Source organism: Anas acuta, chromosome 1 (genome assembly GCF_963932015.1).
Source record: "Anas acuta chromosome 1, bAnaAcu1.1, whole genome shotgun sequence".
Taxonomy (NCBI): Eukaryota; Metazoa; Chordata; class Aves; order Anseriformes; family Anatidae; genus Anas; species Anas acuta.
In genome coordinates, this window is record NC_088979.1 from 47,355,335 (window position 1) to 47,377,911 (window position 22,577).

Below are 22,577 nucleotides of genomic sequence, written 5' to 3' on the forward strand. Positions count from 1 at the left end.
AACTAGGGCAGGAGCTGGCCAAGCTGCTTTCCATCATTTATCAACAGTCCTGGATATCGTGAGAGGTTCCAGTCCACTGGTGGGTAGCAAACATGACACCCATCTACAAGAAGGTCCAGAGAAGGTAGACCTGGGTAACTATAGGCCTGTCAGTTTGACCTCAGTGCCAGGGAAACTCATGGAACAGATTATCTTGAGTGTCATCACGCGGCACTTACAGGGCAACCAGGCAATCAGGACCAGTCAGCATGGATTTATGAAAGGCAGGTCCTGCTTGACAAACCTGATCTCCTTCTATGATAAAGTGACACGCTTGATGGATGAGGGAAAGGCTGCAGATGTGGTCTACCTTGACTTCAGTAAGGCTTTTGACACTGTTTCCCACAACATTCTCCTCAAGAAACTGGCTGCTCTTGGCTTGGACTGGCATACACTTGGTTGGGTTAAAAACTGGCTTGATAGCCGGGCCCATAGAGTTTTGGTGAACGGAGTCAAATCCAGTTGGAGGCCAGTCACTAGTGGTGTTCCCCGGGGCTTGGTACTGGGGCCAGTCCTCTTTAATATTTTATCGATGATCTGGATGAGAGGATTGAGTGCACCCTGAGTAAGTTCGCAGATGACACCAAGCTAGGTGCATGTGTCGATCCGCTTGAGGGTAGGAAGTCTCTGCAAGAGGATCTGGATAGGCTGCACCAATGGGCTGAGGTCAACTGTATGAAGTTCAACAAGGCCAAGTGTCAGCTCCTGCATCTGGGGCGCAATAACCCCAAGCAGAGCTACAGGCTGGGAGATGAGTGGTTGGAAAGCTGCCTGGCGGAGAAGGACCTGGGAGTATTGATGGATAGTCGGCTGAATATGAGCCAGCAGTGTGCTCAGGTGGCCAAGAAGGCCAACAGCATCCTGGCTTGTAAAAGAAGCAGTGTGGCCAGCAGGTTTAGGGAAGTGATTGTCCCCCTGTACTCAGATCTAGTGAGGCCGTACCTTGAGTACTATGTTCAGTTTTGGGCCCCTCGCTACAAGAAGGACATCGAGGTGCTCGAGCGAGTCCATAGAAGGGCGACGAAGCTGGTGAGGGGTCTGGAGAACAAGTCTTACGAGGAGCAGCTGAGGGAACTGGGATTGTTCAGTCTGGAGAAAAGGAGGCTCAGGGGTGACCTTATAAGTGCGTTAAAGGAGGCTGTAGCAAGGTGGGGGTTGGTCTGTTCTCCCATGTGCCTGGTGACAGGACAAGGGGGTATGGTGTAAAGTTGTGCCGGGGTTTTTTTAGGTTGGATATTAGGAAGAACTTCTTTTCTGAGAGGGTAGTGAGGCATTGGAATGGGCTGCCCAGGGAAGTGGTGGAGTCACCATCCCTGGAGGTCTTTAAAAGACGTTTAGATGTTGAACTTAGTGATATGGTTTAGTGAAGGACTTATTAGTGTTAGGTCAGAGGTTGGACTCAATGATCTTGAGGTCTCTTCCAACCTAGACAATTCTGTGATTCTGTGATCTTTTCAGGTCCCATAAACTTGTGCACCTATAAGTTGCTCAGGTACGTCTAAACACTTATCCGTGTTCTCATGCTGCTGAATAAGACTTTAAGTTTTGTGCAAGTTGATTCACAATTATTAGAAATTTGATTATAGTTAAAACAGACAATTAGGAATCAGAACACACAGTTTGTGTACTAATCTCTTCAGTAGCTTTCTTGTTTTAGGACAGTAATTTACATTATTAAAAAAAATGTTTAAAATCAGACACTTTTCCTCCACCACTTTTCCTACAACACTAATACTTAGATAAAGAGGCTCTGATGTTCTTGTAAATCTTTTCCTCCACTGAAGTCAGAATAATTGGGGTAACTCACCTACTGAAAATAGAACCTTACTTAATGACTTTTTTAAGAAAAATATCTCTAAAACACTGGACTTTAGTAATTTATATTTATAGTATCTTACCCTGGCATCCAGAGTCTGTGAGTTCATTTAGTGAGTATACAAGAATTACAACATGACTCCCATAATTTGTGCAGAAGTTGGAGGAGAAGGAGCCTTTGGAAAATGAAGACAAAATGTGCCAATAAATATTTACTTTTTTTTTTTTTTTTTTTTTTTTTTTTTTTTCCCAGCTGTTGGAAAGGTTCCTTCAATTTTTCTCAGTAGTATTAAATTAAATACAAACCATTAAAGTAGTGATAAAAATACCCTGAAACTAGATATTAGAGGCCACAGCTTTTATATCTGTATGAATGGCAAAAAAAATTATTTGTAATTAGTGAGATGTTACACTAAACACCAAGAGGAAAAATAAGTGTTCATTATAATTCGAATTATCAATTTTAAAACACCATTCATCACCATTGTGCTTTAACAGAATTAATAAAAGCAAACTCCATGACCCTAAAGCTAGATGACTACAGGCAATGGGACTAACTGAAGAGGGAAGGAAAAAACAAAACAAAACAAAAGAGCAGTGAAGAATAACAAATCGTAGGGAAGGTGCTAATACTGTGTTATTGATATTCTCTTGAAAATTGTACATATATATATATAAAGGTTATAAATTAAATTAATAATAATAATAATTTAAAAAAAACTTTTTTTTTCCTGAATATTTATGTATACATATACATATTCATTAGGTCTGAGGAAGGTTTGTATTAGTAAACTAAATAAGACTGCCTCATTTTTTTGTCTGTGGGAGTTAGAAGCAAGACACAGCTATACTGTCATATAGTAGAATTCTCACTCTCTTACTTTCCAGAGAAGGCAATCTACATCCAGCCAGCTATAATGAATTGGCTCTGCTCCACATTAGCTATCCAGCAGGGCCAGATTTTATTTGGTCAGGTTCCAAATGAGATTCTTGCTAGTTAGTCCAGGGTATGTCAAGGACAGTGCTTATAAACTGTGTTGATAATCATGTGCTTCCTTTCTGTATTCTCACTCATTTTGTTTAGTTTATTACTGAAGATGCAGATGGAAGGATCAGAATACTGAACAGAAGCCATAGATGATTCTGTATACAGTCAGACATAAATATAGGAAATATGTGACTAGTTTCTAGTCACTCAGCCATTCAGATCATATACAAGAAAAAAAAAATAATAAAAATTCACCACCAGTCTTCCAGTTAACATGCTTGGGTTTCTATTCTGAGAAATCTGAATGTGAGCACAGTGGAAGTTGCGTGCATAGGCCTTACTGTGACATGGAGGTAAAATGCTGCCAGACTATACATTTGGATTCTTCATAATATAAATAATATGACCTGCAAAACTGGAAACTTATTGCTCAGAGACACTGTAAAAATGATTATAAGAGAAGTTGTTAATGTATTTGAAAAGAGATTATTTCAATTTTTTTATATGCCTTTTTGAAATTAAATTATTTTTCTCCTATGAATTTAGCATAGATTTCTATTTAGTTGTTTGTCTATATTATTTAATAAGATAGACAGTGTTGCTATGTCTCCTAATAATGCAAATGCTGTACCTTTCTTGATATTAAATATGCAGTAAACTGAACCAAAGTCAAGCTCTTGCTAAAATTTCTTTTTTTTTTTTTCTTTTTTTTTTTTTTTTTTTTTACTTGATTTTGCTTACAGCTGTGGGCTATGTCTTGCCTTTCTTACATTACACACCTCAGGTTTGACTCAAGGCAATTTGATAAACACTGCTGAGGAGGGTAAGGAAGAAAAAGCATTTGGCATAGAGGGTCTGAAGCTTAGAGCACAATTCTGCACGTCCTAGGATACTCCTGGCTACAATCTGTTTCCCAGAAATCAGTGACTTTTATAGTATTATTAGTTATTGCACGTATAATCCCTCTACAAAATTCACTCTTAAAAAGTTTTCCAATTCATGATCTTCTGATTCATTTCATCTGCACCTCAAACATGTTCATTAAACTGCTACCCACATACAATATCTCGTAAGAGACCTGTGACTAGCAGTGTTCCCCAGGGGTCGGTGCTGGGTCCAGTCTTGTTCAACATCTTCATCGATGACCTTGATGAGGGAATAGTGTTTGCCCTCAGCAAGTACGCTGATGACACAAAGCTGGGAGGAGTGGCTGACACGCCAGAAGGCTGTGCTGCCATTCAGCGAGACCTGGACAGACTGGAAAGATGGGCAGGAAGTAACCAAATGAGATTTAATAAGAGCAAGCGTAGCGTCCTGCACCTGGGAAGGAACAACCACATGTATCAGTACAGGCTGGGGGATGACCTGCTGGAGAGGAGCTGAACCTGGGGGTCCTGGTGGATGACAGGTTGACCATGAGCCAGCAGTGTGCGCCAGTAGCCAAGAGGGCCAATGGGTTCCTGGAGTGCATTAAAAGGAGCGTAGCCAGCAGGTCAAGGGAGGTGGTCCTCCCCCTCTACTCTGCCCTGGTCAGGTGTCACCTGGTGGAGTACTGTGTCCAGTTCTGGGCTCCCCGGTACAAAAGAGACAGGGATCTCCTGGAAAGAGTCCAGCAGAGGGCCACAAAGATGATACAGGGCCTGGAGCATCTTCGTTATGAGGAAAGGTTGAGAGACCTGGGTCTGTTCAGCCTGGAGAAAAGAAAACTGAGAGGGGGTCTCATCAATGTGTATAAATATTTGAGGTGTGGGAGACAGAGGGATTTGGCCAACCTCTTTTCAGTGGTTTGCGCGGACAGGACAAGGAGTAATGTTCACAAGATGGAGCGCAGGACGTTCCGCACCAACATGCAAAAGAACTTCTTCACGGTGAGGGTGACGGAGCACTAGAACAGGCTGCCCAGGGAGGCTGTGGAGTCTCCTTCTCTGGAGATATTTAAGGCCCGTCTGGACACCTACCTGGGCATCCTGCTCTAAGGAGCCTGCTTTGGCAGTGGAGTTGGACCTGGTGATCTTTCAAGGTCCCTTCCTGCCTCTTTAATTCTGTGATTCTTTGATTCTGGAACAGATGCCCAATTGTTATTACCTGGAGGTCTCCAAATCCTCCAATTAACTATGATCTGAGTTCCTGAACAGTAACAGTAAGCGGCTGTGCACTCTAGGTAGTTAGGCTGTGCACTCTAATTACCTAGAGTGCACAGCTGCTGCCCGAGTCCCTCAAGAAAGCCTGAACCTGACACTTACAGCCTATGCTATCATGAAGATCATGGAAGCTTTAGCATGAAGAACACACTGATGGACTGGCACACATCACATTTGCTAGTAAAGAGGTTGACTGAGGTGAAGAATTGTCATAAATTTGCAACTGAAGATATATTTTTTTAATTTTTGTTATTATTATTTTTCTATGAAAAGGCATGCTTATACAACACAGATCATGTAGTCATTTCTTATTTGTACACTTAGTACAGTTGCAGTTATCAATTCTAACACATACAAGTCTTAGGTCTACTCCTGCTTTAAATTCAATGGTCATGGAGTCCTGAATGTTTATATTACATATCAATTGCTTTTCTCCATTTAATGCTGCTATATATATTTTGACTGTGTAATCACTATTTCCAGAATTGCCACATGAAATATGATTGGTTTTAATCATTTTTTTTTGTTTTGTTTTGTTTTGTTTTGTTTTGTTTTTTAACATGGTAGAGTGTAATGACATTAAAATGATAGTCTAAATAATAAGACAACCCAGCACATATTAGCAGAAATACATTTGAAATTAGATTAAATTAATACTTTTGGAAACTGAGAAGAAAGGAAATTAATACAGTAAAATTAGTATCCAAGTTTGGTGGTTTTTGTTTTTTGTTTGTTTTTCAGCCTTACTGCTTCTCTATATCTCTTTCCTTTTACTGTATCTCTTTTCTTTTACTGTTTCCTTTTACATGTATCATATATGTATATATCATATACATATGACATATATGTGTATATATATGTCATATATATACATATGTATATACATATATATATGTATACATATATATACATATGTACATATATATACACACATATATGTATATATACATATATATGTATATATATATGACAGCATATACATACAGCATATATATATATACATACAGCATATATATACAGCAGATATATATATATATGCTGTCATATATATACAGCATATTTCCTTATGCTGTATATATATGACAGCATACTGTATATGCTATCACCTAGCATATAACATTTCTTATTCATAGAGGCTATACACTCACAGGTGCTTATACCTTACGTACATCAATGTGAAGATGCTTCTTTTCCCTTTTGGATCTTAAGGGAAGGAAACATCTAAATAACATTGAACACTTAATTAATGTTCTTTTAGATTGGTAACGTGTAGAGTAAGGATGAAAGCAAAAGGAAATGGGATGATTTTCCCAGTGATACTCATTACAGAGCCAAGAAAACTTCACAACAGTTCATCAACAAGAAAATTAAGTCCTAGTGAGAATAATTATCCTTTCCTTCCTTCTCTTTCTATATATGCATACATCTTCTCATACTGACAGCAGGAACTTCCAGTGAAAGGATAGTGTAGCAGCCTGTCTTCAGGTATTTTGAATGGTTCCTCTTTTGTCTTTTCTGTAGATTCCAGTGCTCACTAGTTCTTTAATATGCACTTCTAATGTTACCCAATTCTCCAACAGTTCTTCTTGCAAAGAGATGTTATTGACATGGTACTACATGAATCCAAAGTGATTTAAGATCTTTTGCAATCTAGCTTTTTTGATCGTAATTGTTACATAGTCCCTGTCTTTAATACAATGAAAATTCATGTTAGTTATCTAGGCAGTATAATACTGAAATCTTTATAGACAATTTCTATCAAAAGCATTGACACAAAGTATGATAAATATTGAACAATTTTTATATGTTATCACTTAACCTAGAATATTTTCATTCATTTCTAATAGAGCGTATATTGAAAGCCAGGTCCATGAGAATGTATTTTGCCCTCAGTCCTTTCCAATAGCTTCTTACCACAGATGTGAAAATGATTGTGGAAACATAAAATTTAAAATGTTGAAAAAGAACTGGATCCAATTCAAAGAATAAAATCATTTTTTTAATATAGGCATATTTTAAATCATATATTCCTGTGGTTTGTAAAATTACTATCGTAGGTGCATACAGACTGATATAATCATAGAACATATTGAGCTAGAAGGGACACACAAAAATCATCAAATTTAACTCCTGGTTCCACACAGGACTACCTAAAAGTAAATCCATGTCAGAGAGGACAATCCAGGACAGAGGTCATTGAAAAACTTCTTGAACTCTGGTTGGCTTGGTGTTATAACCACTTCCCTGGGGAGCCTGTTCCAGTGTCCAATCACCCTCTCAGTGAAAAACCTACACCTAATAGCTGGTCTTAACTTCCCATGAGATCTCCTCGCAGCCTTCTCTTCCCTAGGCTGAAGAAGACAAGTGACTTCAGATGCTTCTCATGTCTTTACCATGTTCATAACCCTCCTTGGACACTCTAACAGTTTTATATTCTTATTTCGTGGTGCCTAAAACACATCCTCCTAATTTAGTGCTGTCTGTAAACTTCCTTAGCATATGTTTGAGTCCTATAGCCAAATCATGAATAAAACCAGTAAAGATAACTGTCCCTAAAATGGTGGGAATGGCGTCCCTAAAACAGTGAGGAATCCCACTACTGACTGGCTGCCAGCCTGATGTAGCACCACTTACTATAATCCTTTGTGCCCGACACGTCAGTCAATTTTTCACCCACAGCATTATATATTTGTCTAGCTGTATACTGGATTTTTTGTCTAGACAGATACTGTGAGAGAAAGTATCAAAAGCTTTGCTATAATCTAAACAGGTCACATCAACTGGCTTCCTTTGTTCAGCTAGGTAGGTAACCTTGTCATAAAAAGAAAGTTTTTTAAACATGCCTTTACTATTGTGAACCTGTGTTGGCTGTGACCAATGACTGAGTTATCTTTCAAGTGTTTTTCTATAAGTCCAAGAATAATCTTCATAATTTTACCAGGCACTGAAGTAAGACTGACAGGCCTGTAATTATCAAGGTCTTCTTTCTTGCCCTTCTTGAAAACTAGGACAATATAGGTGCTACTTAGTGTGAAGAAATTATATAGCTTATATAATGTTAGTGTTATAGCTTATATAATGTTAAAAAACATATTTTTAACATTCAGTTTTTGGGGGTTATATTTGTACATGAAAATATGCCTGCCTAGCTTCATGCCTTCTGTCACAGCATACAGGAAAGTACAGAACAGATACACTGTTTACAAATTGTGGACTGTATCTACCTAATGGTAAGGCACAATTTACTCCTTACTAACCTGAGCTTTCATCTCTCTTTAGGAATATCCAAATAGGACAAAGTCTATTATAGTATATTGAAATGGCAACATGGAGTTATACATTTATATTTATTCCTACAAATGCTCATCATTTTATCCAATATAGTCTTCTCTATTTCTCTTCTTTTCTTTTCTTTTCTTTTCTTTTCTTTTCTTTTCTTTTCTTTTCTTTTCTTTTCTTTTCTTTTCTTTTCTTTTCTTTTCTTTTCTTTTCTTTTCTTCTCTTCTCTTCTCTTCTCTTCTCTTCTCTTCTCTTCTCTTCTCTTCTCTTCTCTTCTCTTCTCTTCTCTTCTCTTCTCTTCTCTTCTCTTCTCTTCTCTTCTCTTCTCTTCTCTTCTCTTCTCTTCTCTTCTCTTCTCTTCTCTTCTCTGTTCAAAAAAGAATCCTAGCGCTAGATCACCAATAAATATTTTTATCTTACCTATCACATGATTATTTTTCTACTTTAAAGAAACTGACTTTTAACAGTTTGAACAAGTTGGAGTGGAGAGTCTCATGTATAATAAAGTTCATATCTTCCAAGTTGATTTAAATTTACCTAGGTAGAGATTCATTGGCGAAGCATACCATAATCAGTTTTTAAAATGATAATGCTGGAATAAAAGACAGCTAGAGGATCTTAAAATCCTTTACAATACAGAATTTTAAAGGTAAGTAGAGAGACTTCAATACTGTATGTCTTTAGACTGTAAAACTAACCCGAGAATTATATAAAATATTGATACTTATTTTTTCTAGAAGCCAGGATATATTTAGATATACCTGAGTATATATTATGTGGATGTAGGAATGAGGTACAGCATTGCTTTTTTATTTTTTACCTCATCTTTAAGTAAAAGAGAAGCCTTTCTTATTAATAATTTAAAGCCTTTCTTGACTAAGCCTCAGTTTATACATTTAATTTCATGTAGGGGAACCATCATAGTTTTGGCCGGGATAGAGTTAATTTTCTTCATAGAGACACACACAATACATGTACTGCGTTTTGGATTTTTGATGAAAATACTGGAGATGAAGCACAGACTTTTTATTTGTTTCAGAGCAGTGCTTGCACAGAGCCAAAGACTTTTTTTCTTCTCATACTACCCTGTCAGCAAGGAGGCTGGGAGTACACAAGAAACTGGGAGGGAAAACAGACATGAAAACTGACCTGGACTGACCAAAGAGATATTACATATCATATGATGTCATGCCCAGCAATAAAAGCTGGGGTAAAGAAGTGTGTGTGTGTGTAGCAGGAGGGGGGGTGTACGGGTGTACACAGATGGACATTTGTCTTCCTAATAAACTATTGCACATGATGGATGAGCCCTGCTTTCCTGGAAGTGGCTGAACACCTGCCTGCTGATGGGAAGTAGTGAATGAATTCTTTGTTTTGCTTTGCTTGCACATGAAGCTTTTACTTTACCTAACAAACTGTCCTTATCTCAACCCATGAGTTCTTCCACTTTTACCTTACCAGTTTTCCCCCCCACCCCACCTGCAGAGAGTGTGTAACCAGCTATGTGGTGTTTACCTACCTGCCAGGGGTAAATCACAGTGGGAGCACACATGCATCTACCATGAGAATTGGATCCTTTTTATATAAACAAAGGTTTCATTTAAAGATGTTTATTTCCATCTGTTCATCAGGGATATGATATGGTAAAGTGTCTGGGAATGGGTGATATGGGTATGGGTGAATATTTGTGTTTATAAGCAAAAATAAATAAAATAAATATATTTCAGAGAGCCAAATTAGATGAATACTTAGATCTCTGGCTGAGCTCAAGGTTATATTTGTTCTAAGGAATGTATTTGAGCTGAAAGACATCTTGATACTGTCTTTGATTTATCTCCTTAGCTCTTATGTTTGTGGTGCATAGGTTACCTTTGAGCTCTCCACACCATTGTAATAATTAATATTAAAGTGCAGGAGAAAAAAATAAAGTTTTAAATCCATGGGCTTCCATAAAAGACATACTATCTATAAAAATATCTACTTCTTTGTATGAGAATATTTGCATTAAGTACTCACTCATAGGTTATTTTGCCTTGAGTACTAGCACTATAAGTTATAAATGAGGTATTAAACCTTTTTCATATTTCTTCTGATGACATCAGAGATTTGGTAGAAAGCATGCTGATCTGACAAACCAAGTAACAAAACATTTCAATTCAAGCTTCCTTTGGAAAGAACAAAGCACAGTGTTTTTAACGTCAGTTCATAGGAAAAAAAAAAAAAAGACATTTTTCACATGTATATATATGGCATATACTTGAGCTTATTAGAGATCTCCTGTTGGAAATGTAAGAATAAAAGGAAATAGCTGGTGACTGAACAGTGTATTTTCTACCTGCACCCTGAACAAAGACATTGGAAATGTAGTGAAATGACATAAGAAAATTTTGGAGTGGTGGGAAGCACCAGAGAATCTTTGTAAAATTTAAAGCATTAGAGTATTTTTGAGAGTAATTGAGTACCAAAAAAAAAAAAAAAAAAAGGTCTTTCTCTCCCCATGTTGACAATCTTTAGGGAAAAGATTACATTTTTGCAAAATAATAGAATTTTGTTCCTTGTGACTATCCTTCCCTATACAGTCCAAAATATATATTTCAGATGTATTAGTTTAATGTATTAGTGGAAACTATTAAATCTACATGCCATGCTTAAGAAACAATTGGTAGGGACAAAGCATTTTAAACCCTTATGATTCGAATAACTTTGAATATCAGGAGTATATATACATTTCATGTAAAATTATGACAATATTCTCAGTACAGACTAAGGAGGAACTAAAATACTTCTCCTATTCCAAAGTACTAAGGTTTACTGCCATGGTGACAAAGTTACTGCTATGATGTGCAGTTATTTCAGCTGGCAACCCACGATAAGAACTATTAGAAAATATTTGTATCTGTGTGTTTTCTATTTATTAGTTACTTCCAGTTTCAAACAACACCTAAAGTATATTTTTGTGTTTGTTCTCACTGTGTAGGTAAAGCCACGCTAATTTCTACCCTATAGTAGTATTTTCAAAATCACAGAGATTATTTGTGATACCTTTAAAAATAGGTAGGGAGTTTAATCTGAAGCTAACACAATTTTAAAAATACATGTTCATTTTGTTCTAAATACCCTGAGTCTTAGCATCTGTCGGAAGTATAAATTGAATAAATTTCAAATGTGTTTATTTTGTTTCAGTCGATTACTGAAAACAACTGTACAAAATGTATTCATTTCGCATTTAATAAAATTAGAAACTAGGGATGTTCATCTCTAAAAATCTGACTGCTTTGCTTTTGTTGTCTGTATATTAACAAAGTAAAACATGATAATTTAGACCTTTGAGGTAGTTTCTTTTGAAATTGATATTAAGGTTTCTAAATCTAAGGACAACATTTTTAATGTTTTAACTCTGGTAATGTGCAATAGGTGGAAGCAGTTGCAATTCAACTTGATGTCTAGTTCTTAAATTTGGTTTTGGAGACAGTACTGCTTCTCCAAATATTAAACACATAAATTACAGATGCTATATAGAAGACATTTCCGTATAGAAATAGCAGGAGCTACTTTTCAGCATTCAAGGTTAACAGGTACATGTATATTATGGATATTATGGATATTACGGATATTATGGATATTATGAAGAAGATGTAGTCTAGACATTAATAAGTGTGGCAGTCATTATTAGTATGTGCCCCTTTTGTCTGCCATTAAACTACATAACGTGCTATAAAAATTAGCTTTTGAATTCCGACAATTTAAACTGAACAATAACCTTCCAGACATAGAAAAAAATGGTTTTAAATTAATTTTCACTATGTTGGCACAGGATAACTTTAAGCTATTATTTTTAAAGTCTCTGTTTTAATAAAAGTGCATTATGTTGAGCTGATCAATCTAAATATTACTTTCTGTAGTCGGCCTCCAAGCAGTGCTGGTAGCCTGAGTACAAATTGTGTGCAAGTGCTGAACCCAAGCCAGTTCTGGTTGCAGTCTAATTAGCATATTCATAAGTCACAGCTTCATGCAGGTGCCAGAAAGCTGCAAAATGTTTTGCGACTCCTACAATAGCAGAAATACTGAATTGCCCTCCCAAAACTATTATATGTTATAAAATAAACCGTTTAATAGTGTAGAGTAGATTTGAAGACTCTCAAACAATCACTCTATGAAGAAATTAAACAAGATAAATTTTTCCTCTCCTTTTTCTCCTTCTTTTCCTTTTCTCATTCTCATTTCCCCACCCCCATCCCCCATTTCCACCCTCCCCTTGGCCTCTATTATTTTTGCTCCTACAGAGCAAAAAATTCAAATCAGGCAGTTTAAATAAAATGTTTCTTTCTTGATCCCTCTTTGAAATCCAGCTCTAGTTTTCTTAATAGAGGCCAAGAAAGATAGTGTGGTAATTACCAGATTAGACATCTACAGACCCTGCTGCATGAGTGATAAACCAGAAGAAGGGAACTAAGCTTCTTCTAAATGAATCTGAGCAATCCAGATACTCACTAACAAAAATGAATGCAAAATCAAAGCATACTCTTGACATGCTGCTGCCAATACTGGCAGCATGATAAAAGGATTGTCTGGATCAATGTATCTCTTCACTGCAGATAACTTTTGTCCCTTTTATCATTACAATTTTGTTCTGTAATGCATAAACAATTGATTCAATTGAAAATATATTTCAAAAACTAGCTAAAGTAAAATATTTTAAAGGTTTTCCTACATTGTTAAATCCAGATAACAAAGCCACAGTTTATCATTTGAGCATATCAGTTTTTTTTTTTTTTTTTCCCAAATAAAATTGCATAAATAGTAAGAATAACAAATTCTTAATTTAGTTAATTTTACTATTTATCTTGCAGAGAATGTTTAACAATTCCTACACTCTATATTTGATTTTAATATATATATTTTATTTCACCTTAACATGTCCTGTTAAACCATCTTTCCTCTATACACAGCCCCTCACAGAACTACGTATTAGTAAAACTTAATATATAATCATCTACAACCATAGTACACACACAGATATAGGCAATGAAGCTATGTTATTTGCATCTCTGTGTTTAAGAAACGTGCCCTATTCAACAAGATTTTAGAATATGTATTTTTATCCTGTCACAGAGGGACAGATTTAAAATTGTGAAATACTCATTTCCTTTTGCAATATCGTTGAAACTCTTTTGAAAAGTGTACATTTCATGTTTTGATTGGTGGAATATTTATGTCAAATCTCTAAAACTCCACCTGTGTGAAAATTATTAAGAAACAAGACAACTACAAGGTAGCTGTAGAAGCATCCATATTTTGATGATAGACCTTGGAGTCTTACTTATATCTTGATATCTTGTATAAAGTGCTCAAGATTTTTATTCACTGTGTAAGAACTTTGACTACCCTAGATATACCCTAGATATTTCTAGAATTTCAGCTAGGCCTTGTAGGTCTAGAGAGTCCTACTTACTTCCATCACAAAACTGGAAGTTGCCTGTTGAGGGATAAACAGTGTCTCTTTAGTCTTGGACTTCTATAGTGTGGCTGGGAGGGAGCATTGAGAATAAAGAGATTCAGGGAGTTGGCTGTGGGCTTCTGAAACAATTCACCCAGCACAGTCCACACCTTGATAAGGTTTGATTATCCTCTGAAATAAAAGTATCAGAAAAAAGGTTGCAGACTACATTATAAGCCATTTCTGGTCTCTGGTGTTGGGACCACGACCCCATTCCTCCTCAAATTCATGAGCTATTAGGACGGTATCTAGAAAACTTTTCTTGAGAGTCTGAAGAGTTTAAATACCACAGGAATTTGAGGAAGGAAATATATATGTGTTATTTTGGTGGTGGAGGTGGTTTTTTGTTCATTTGTTTTATTTCTTTCTTCCTGAAATCTTAATTATAAGTAGCAGGCTGCTTCATTAAGAGGAAGATTTCTCTCTTTTTTAAAAAAAGTGGAGGTCATATCAGATGCTGTGTGGTTTTGGGCAGGTTTGGATCGCTCTACCCTGCCAGAAAGGAAGAACCTATGTACAGTTTTCAAGCCACAAACTGAGGCTGCTGGGGAAGGTTTGAAACAAAAGTATGAAGGTTACATAGAATGCAAAACAGAACACATAGAATGGCAATGTACTCTGTTGTCAGGCAACAGTGAGCTGAATTCAGGAATTCAATTTTATATTGAAGAGAAGTAGTAGGCTTTCACCACTGAGGGATGTAGCTACACCTCTCTATATAATAGAAAGCTATAGGTTTGCTTGTCCTGTGCATTGGCCTGAGGAGGCCCTGGCCCTGAAGCCAATCATTATCATATCACCATGCCTGCTCTATTGCATGGTTAAGCAAGCACCCTCTGAAAAAGAAAGAATGTTGATTATGCTGGCACATATGATCCTAATAGCACTGCCACACAGCTTCTGGAACAAACCTGGAGTACAGAATAATTAAAAGTATGAATAGGGTTTTGTTCATTAAAGTTAAATTAGGCAGATATATCCCACTACTGGACAAGGCCACAGGCCACACAGAAATCCCGCTTGTTTGAACTGTGTGGAGTCTGGAAGTACAAAAAGCAGATAGACCATTTTGCACTGGACATATGTGGTGTTCTGTGTTCCATCTCTTGAACCTCCCTCCTTTGTATTTGTAGTTGAATTTTAATTCAAAATAAAGGAATCAATAAATTACTTATGCATTCTATTTATGATCAATACTCAAATACAAATCTTGTCCTTACTCTGCAGAGATACTTTGAAACAATTAAATGAACTTTGTTTTCAGTTTCATCCACACAAACTGGTTTAGTGAATATTGTCTCAGCAAATTGGAATATGAGTTTGAGTATACTAAGCCATGGGAAAAAAATATATAGAGTTTTGCTCTCCAAGGAGAATGACTTGTTAAAATAAAATATCCCCATCACACCCTGAGGAGTACTGTCATTGTGGCTGTTCCCTTTACAGCTTATGGAAAGGAACAGATACCTCTAGAGAGTCGTTAATCTCATCATAAGATAGAACAGATGAATATCCCTGGTGGAGATATTTTTCTTCATTAACTATAAAGGGATCCTAAAACTCCTAGATCAGATTTTAGATGTCTAACTTTCAGAAGTTAAATTACAAATGATTAAGTCAATACCATGCTGTCCAATAGAAAAATGTATTACATCCCTACACAACCAGTTAACTCAGTCAGAAACCACAAAAAATTGGCTGGAAAGAGAAAAACATACTTGAATCTTCTCTGAACCTCCTAAAATGTTTGCAGTAATTTATCATCCAAAACATGCAAGTAGGGAATAGAATAGTTCAATAGTTCTTATTAATACTTATTCTCAGGAACTCTAGCTTTCAACTTTTTTTTTTTTTTTTTTTTTTTTTTTTAATAATAAACTTTCCTTTATTTCCAGTTTTGGGAAACTGGAGGAGGGAAAACATAAGAAAGGATATTATATGTAACTGGATGTAGTAGCTATCATCATGTGCTTAAAAAATACTTTTCATCTGTTTTGAACATCACTGAAAACACCAAGTATATTTTTTTGTTGTATACCAACATCAGTGCTATCATTGGAAACACTATACTTCTGGAAGCTGGTAATCTGAGTTGTGGTGGTGATAGGTCCAGGTAGAAGTTTGTTACTGTGTTGCTGTCGTGCAGTTATGTTCATGAAATTTATTTTTCTGTTCCACAAACAACTACAAGTTCTCTTCTTCCTTATTTTGAGGACTACATGACTAACCATGCTGCCAGAGTCTTGCTGAGATGTCAGCTCTGAATCTCAGACTCTATAGAATCCAGGTAGAAAATAATTACATAATGGAGTATGAAAATGCACATTTTCAAGAACAGTATTTTCATTGTAATTGCTGAAAATTAAAAACAAATGCACAGCATGTCTCCTAAAATCTAATCTTATGGATTAGAATCTTATGAGGTCCTAAATCTTCTGGAAGCCTCATTCTCCAGTGTTACCATTAAAATACTCTCTTTGTTTCCTGCTCTTATGTTTGTATGTACACACACAGAAGCACACACGTATGCTTCTGTATGTGTACCTACCTACCTACATGTCTATATATGTATGTGTACACATGTAATTGCCTCTGGTTCAGAAAGTGTAATTACGGGTCATTTCATGTGAAAATGACAGGAAGAAACTTTTTGTGACTTTTTGTCGCAATTGTTTGGTAAGATATAAAGTCCATTCAAGGGTAAAGAAATAAAAGAAAATGCACACAAGCATTTCACAGTAATTTCTGGGATCCAAATTGCACAATGATGTAGCACCTGGCAGTATAAGGTAAAACTGCTCCCTGTTAATATTACTGATATGTCTGGAACATATGCAGGAAGATGCAAAGTTTCATGGACCTTAGCAGCACTACAGAAGTAACTTCTGAAAAATGTCATTAATGTATAATGTATAAAATAGAACTGTACTTCACTTCCGTGTCAGCCATGCATGACTTTTTGTTGCTGTGTTATCTTCACTCAGCATAGGAAAGAAAATTTAATTTCAATTTGTCAGGGGTTTCTGTAGGATACAACAACCTTTTAAACAACATCCTAAGGAACTCCTGGGAAAAAATAAAATAATAATAATAAAAAAAAAAGAACTGGACTAGAGAGGTTTCAAGTTTATGAATAAAAATTTCTTGGGATGCCACAATTTGGAAAAATCGTGTGCCCCTTAAGAAAAAGATATATTGAGAATGTTCTTAGCTATCTTTCATGATTTTTTGACTGTCAGTCTTCATAATATACAACAGGTAGCATCTGATAGGGAGAAAAATAATATAGGATTTAATATAGGATTTTCAATTTAGCTGGAATATCTTGAGAAGGTGTCATTACACTCCTCTGGACTCTACTCTCTTGACAGCTGTGACTCCAGACTAAGTTATTTGATTACTCCAAGTGCACTTTGGTGCAAAGTCACAAGGTTAGCTTAAATCATAGCTTAATATAATTTCAGATAACTAGTTGTTTTTTTTTTTTTTTTTTTTTTTTTTTTAATATTAAGAATCCCAGAAGACAAAGTGCAGAATTACCTTCATAACAGGTGAATAATTAATTCCAAAGTCCTTTACTGATTTTATTTAGTGGAGGTGTGGAGGTGTTTCAGTAAAGACTTCATCTATTTTGCAGATGTCGTCTGTAAATTTGATGTTTCTATTACAGGTTCTAAACCCACCCTGAAATTATCATGTTTCATGCTGTCCTGATTTCAGCTGGGATGTAGTTAATTTTCTTTCTAGTTGCTGGCATGATGTTGTGCTTTGGATTTAGGATGAGAATGATGTAAATAACACACTGATGTTTTAGTTGTTATTGAGCAGTGCTTACAATAAGTCAAAGAGTTTTCAGCCTTTCACACTGCCTGCCAGTGAGGAGGCTGGGGGTGCAGAACCAGGACAGCTGACCCAAGCTGACCATGGTGAACAATAAAAATGAGGGATTTGGTAGGAGAGGGAAGGCCACTGCTCAGGTTCTGTCTGGTCATCCATCAGTGGGTTGTGAGCAACTGCGTTGCACATCAATTGCTTTATATATTCTTTATTATTGTTGTTGTTATTATTTTTTGCTGCTGCTGTTGTTGTTGTTATTGTTACCCTTTCCTTTTCTGTTATTTTTTTTTTTTTTTTTTACTTCAATTCTTTCTCCAATCCTACTTAAGAAATGTCTGTGTGGTGCTTATTTGCCTAACAGGTTAAACCACAACACATGGCTGTAGAAGTGCTTATCATTTAATTATCATTATCATATTAAAAAGTTGTGTGTTTTTTTTTTAAATTTTCTGAATTTTGATGATACTTTATTTTTTAATTAATTAATGAAAAAATAATGAAATATTGTTTTAAATACTATAGAGCTTTTCTTCAGCCATCTACAATGGCTTTGTTGTAAAACATATTGCAATATGAGAAACTACACTGTTCTTGCCATGAATTCTGGATGTTTTACTAAAATTTCTGTTCTAATAAAAGCTCCTCATTAGGGATATAAATGTATAAATGAAAGTGTGAAGTTCTTTAATGATATAAAATAAGTCATGTTAGATATTCAAAAAGTTGTTTTGGTTTTAAAGATCTATAAATTACACCTCTCACAATGCCTGACCATTTTGTAAATTAGTAAGACTGATTAATAGACCAATGTTCTGTCATGCATGTTACTGTTGTTATATTTTTATCAGAATTATGCATGTATTACCTATAGGTTCATTCAGATTGACATTACCCATGGTGTAGAGCTCTGCAGAAGCAGAAAATGCTGACCTGTGGGCCTGTCTGCCCCATGTGATTAAACCAAATTTTTTTTTGAAATTCTGTCATGGATACAGAAAAAAAAAAACGGTGTTATGTAATTCATTTCTCAATCTTGGAGCAGACAATATTATCAAACCTATCTAAGGTACATATTCCTGTGGGTGTATGTGTAGGAGTATGTAGTCTGTCTGTCTGACAAAGTGACTATGTTTGGGTTTTTTTTGGAATGTTTTCAAGGACTAAGTCAATATTACTAGGGAAAATATATGCATAAAACAACAACAGCATGATAGAGCTCTTCTATAACCTTTAAGCACTGACTAGACAAATGTACTGTGAGCATGTAAAGTGGTATAGGTCCATGCATTTAAACAATGCTTCAGTAGGGTCATTTGAAACAACTGTGATATTGTACTTTCATTTCAAGAAAATAAATACAATGATATACTTTCTGGGGGACATAAAGAGGTGCCTAAATATCCATCAACATTTCTGTTGACTTCTCATTTCTTAAAATTAGTTTTGAGTAACTTTGTTCTGTTGTGAAACAGAACTGGTACATATAGAAGATGTTTAGCTGTCCTGCTTTCAAGTCTGCTGAATTGACACCAGAAAAGGTAGGTGGTCATACAAGAGATTTGCAATTTACAGAAGTAAAAACTTAATTTACAAATGGTGAAAGAAGGAAAGAGGAGGTTGAAGGAGAGGAAGAAGATAGATAACCTTAACTTTCAAAAAGGCATTTTGCCTTTCTCTCCTTCCAAACTAAACAGGAAAATCAATTATTTTTGAAATGTTGTGTTTGATCTAAAAAAATAAAAATAAATAAATAAAAATAATGTAGAAATATATATATCACAAGAATGAAAAAAAAAAAAAAAGAAGCATAGAAAAAAAAACCTTACATTGCTGTGGGAGATGCATTTCCATCCATTTCCATTAATATCACCATTGCAGGAAATCAGGCCATTTCCTTTAGTACCTAAATATGGTTTGAAAGTCCCTACTCTTAGGCAACCAGGTTTCAAAAAATATTCTGTGAGAGACTGGATGCATTCTGGCAGGCTGTAGAGTAATAAATAAATAAATATGAGAAACAATGTTAAAAATTGCAATAGTAATTTACAAAGAGAAAATTGAATACATCTGAATTAATATACATGTATGTGATACATATTTAACTTGTACAGATATTGCAATCACATATTCCTGTGTGGGAAGTCCAAATAGTACTACAGGTGAATGTATAGCATGCTTTAATCATTTGTGTGGGATGTTTGGATGTCAGGAAATCTGGATGATGTCTGGGAGTCTCACAGTTGCTGCTCCAAGGTACAAACAGAAGAAAACTAAAAACTAAAGGTCTCTCATAAGTCTTTTGCTGTCAGTGGCAACATACTGTAAGTTATATAAACACTCAGGAAAAGTTGAGTAGAACTGAGAAACTTTGATACTTTACTAGTAAATTAATTTCAAGAAATTATTGAGGAATTGAGTCGCTATCCCTGAAGTCTTCAATAAGTGTGTGGATTTAGAACTTAGTAGCATGGTATAGTGGTGGATTTTAGTACGATGTTAGAAGTTGGACTAGATGATTTTAGAGGTCTTTTCAAACCTGAGTGATTCTATGACTTTATAATCAGGGCTCTCCCAGGAACTATCAGGTATGATTCTGTGATTCTATTATTCTGTGTTGTTCTGGGATTTTCTATATACAAATGCATAAATGTATAGGAACATTTATATACATATATATTTTATTTGATTAAATGTGTACTGTTTGGAAAAAAAAAAAAAATTGCAATTTAGCAAAGTTCTAAAGTTCTAAATATTATTTTGCTGAAGTCATTTTTGTGGATGAACACAGTTCTGGACTTTTTAAACTGTTCTAATATCTTGGAGGAGGTTTTAGAAGTTTCACTTTTGTTTTTATCTTTCAGAGAAAATTACAGAATGTCTATGAATCTTAAGAAATTATACATAATATATATACATAATGTCTTACAGCTACAGTCAGAGATAGAAGGTACAAAGATGAACTGAACTTGCCTGAATAAAGAACTAATGTTTAAAATCCTTATATTGCAAATGAAGATGGTGCTTAGATCCAAATAAGTGGTCCTTAAAATTCTCATTTCAGTAGCTTTCTAGTCTGAAAAACACTTACTTTTCATAATACATCCTATTTCTTTAGACCAGAAAATCAATATGTTTCAATATTCCACATAAGACATTGAATTATGATTGGCCCATAACAGGTCTCTAATTAAATGTAGTATAAATATTGGAGAAAAAAAAAAAAAAGAAAGTGTAATTTTCATCAAAATACAGAGATGATGATGTCTGGCAAGTAGCAGACTTCATTGCTAGTTCCTCTTTTCTGTGTTGTTTTTACTCCTGTGACCAATATAGCATGGGTAGACAGCACTGCAAACTCAAGGAGTAGAACCTATACTAGCAATACTAACCATACTGGCTGGTAAACTTACTAGCTGGTTACTTACTAGCTTACTTACGTTTTTACATTAGTTACTTGCATTTTAAAATGTCTTTCTCTACTGAATGCTGAAGTAAGGTCTCAGTTAGGTAACCACTCCAAGTTAGATAACCATGTAGTTGTGTAACAACAGTGTTCACAATTATCTTTGATTTGAAACCTAGTGAAAAAGATTAAAAGTCAGAGATTCCACTAAAATGAATTCAAATACAATAGAAAATCCTGTTAAAAAGGATAAGCTATGTTTTTTGGAAGTTTTATAGAATTTTACATTTTGAAAATACTGACAATATAAACCACATTAAATTCCATTTAAATTTTAGTTGCTTTTTTTTTTTTTTTTTGAAAACCGATTTCATGTAACAAAAGCAAAACAAAACAAAAAAAAAGATTATTTAAAAATATTTTTGCTTCTAAACATATGCAAATTAATAGCTGTAGTCTTTGTAGAAGGTCCATATATATATCAGCCAGCCACATTATATAATATAATCCAATATATAAAAGCCACACATATATTCCGCCTTATTCCAGTAACGTATGCCACGTCACTTGTTTTTGCTCTTTCTGTCAGGTAACATCTTCAACTGCTTTAATTTAGGATCCACAGAAAATTTTAAAATTTTTATTTTACACCTCATCTGTCAATATTTGCGAAGCTCTAGATCATGGTGAAGTAAAATCATATTTTAACTTTTCAGCTATATTTTATTTTTACATGTGATTATTATGTATTTCTATATTAATTACTCTGTCTTTCTAAACTTCAGATTTGACAGTATTTTTGTATTCATTTTTCCCTCATTTAAGAGTGATATGCATTTAATGGCAACTTATAAATAGCTCATCTTATTATCCAATTAAAGTTTATTATAATTATTATACAGACACATTTAGGAAGCAAATGTTATAGTACAAAACTAAGAGAATACGGATACTGTAGATTCTAATATATTTGTCCTTCTAAAATTTCAAAAGTAGTTGCAAGTTCTCTAAGTATCTAATCACTTCTGTGCATGTTTCTGTTTCATTGTTTCCTTAATTTTATTTATTTCCTGGTAAATATCACCAAAAATGTTTATTTGTACACTGATTTATCCATATTTATTAATGGGATAAAGTTTTATTAATAAGTATGTAGTTGTATATGGCAATCATTTTAGCTTTCTAATGCATATGCTGATGAAATTCAAATGATTAAAAAGAGTGCTTGCCTAGGTAGGACAGTTAGACAGTGTTAAAGACAAAACATATTGACAAAAAGCTATCAGCAGCATGATTTGGTCACTAGTAAGCACTATAAAATTAAATGTATTTTCACTAATTAGGTATAAATAACAAACATCTTTAATTCACAGTTATGTTAAGCAAAATATGCATCCATTTAATATCACTGGCTGGTATAAATATAGACAAAGTACATAGCAAACAGACAAAACAAAAACAAACAAACAAACAAAAAACCATAATTTATACTGCCCAACTGATTCAAATTGTAATTTATTGGCCAACAATATTAATTAGACTGAACATCTGTTTCTATAGTATGTAGGATAATTTCCA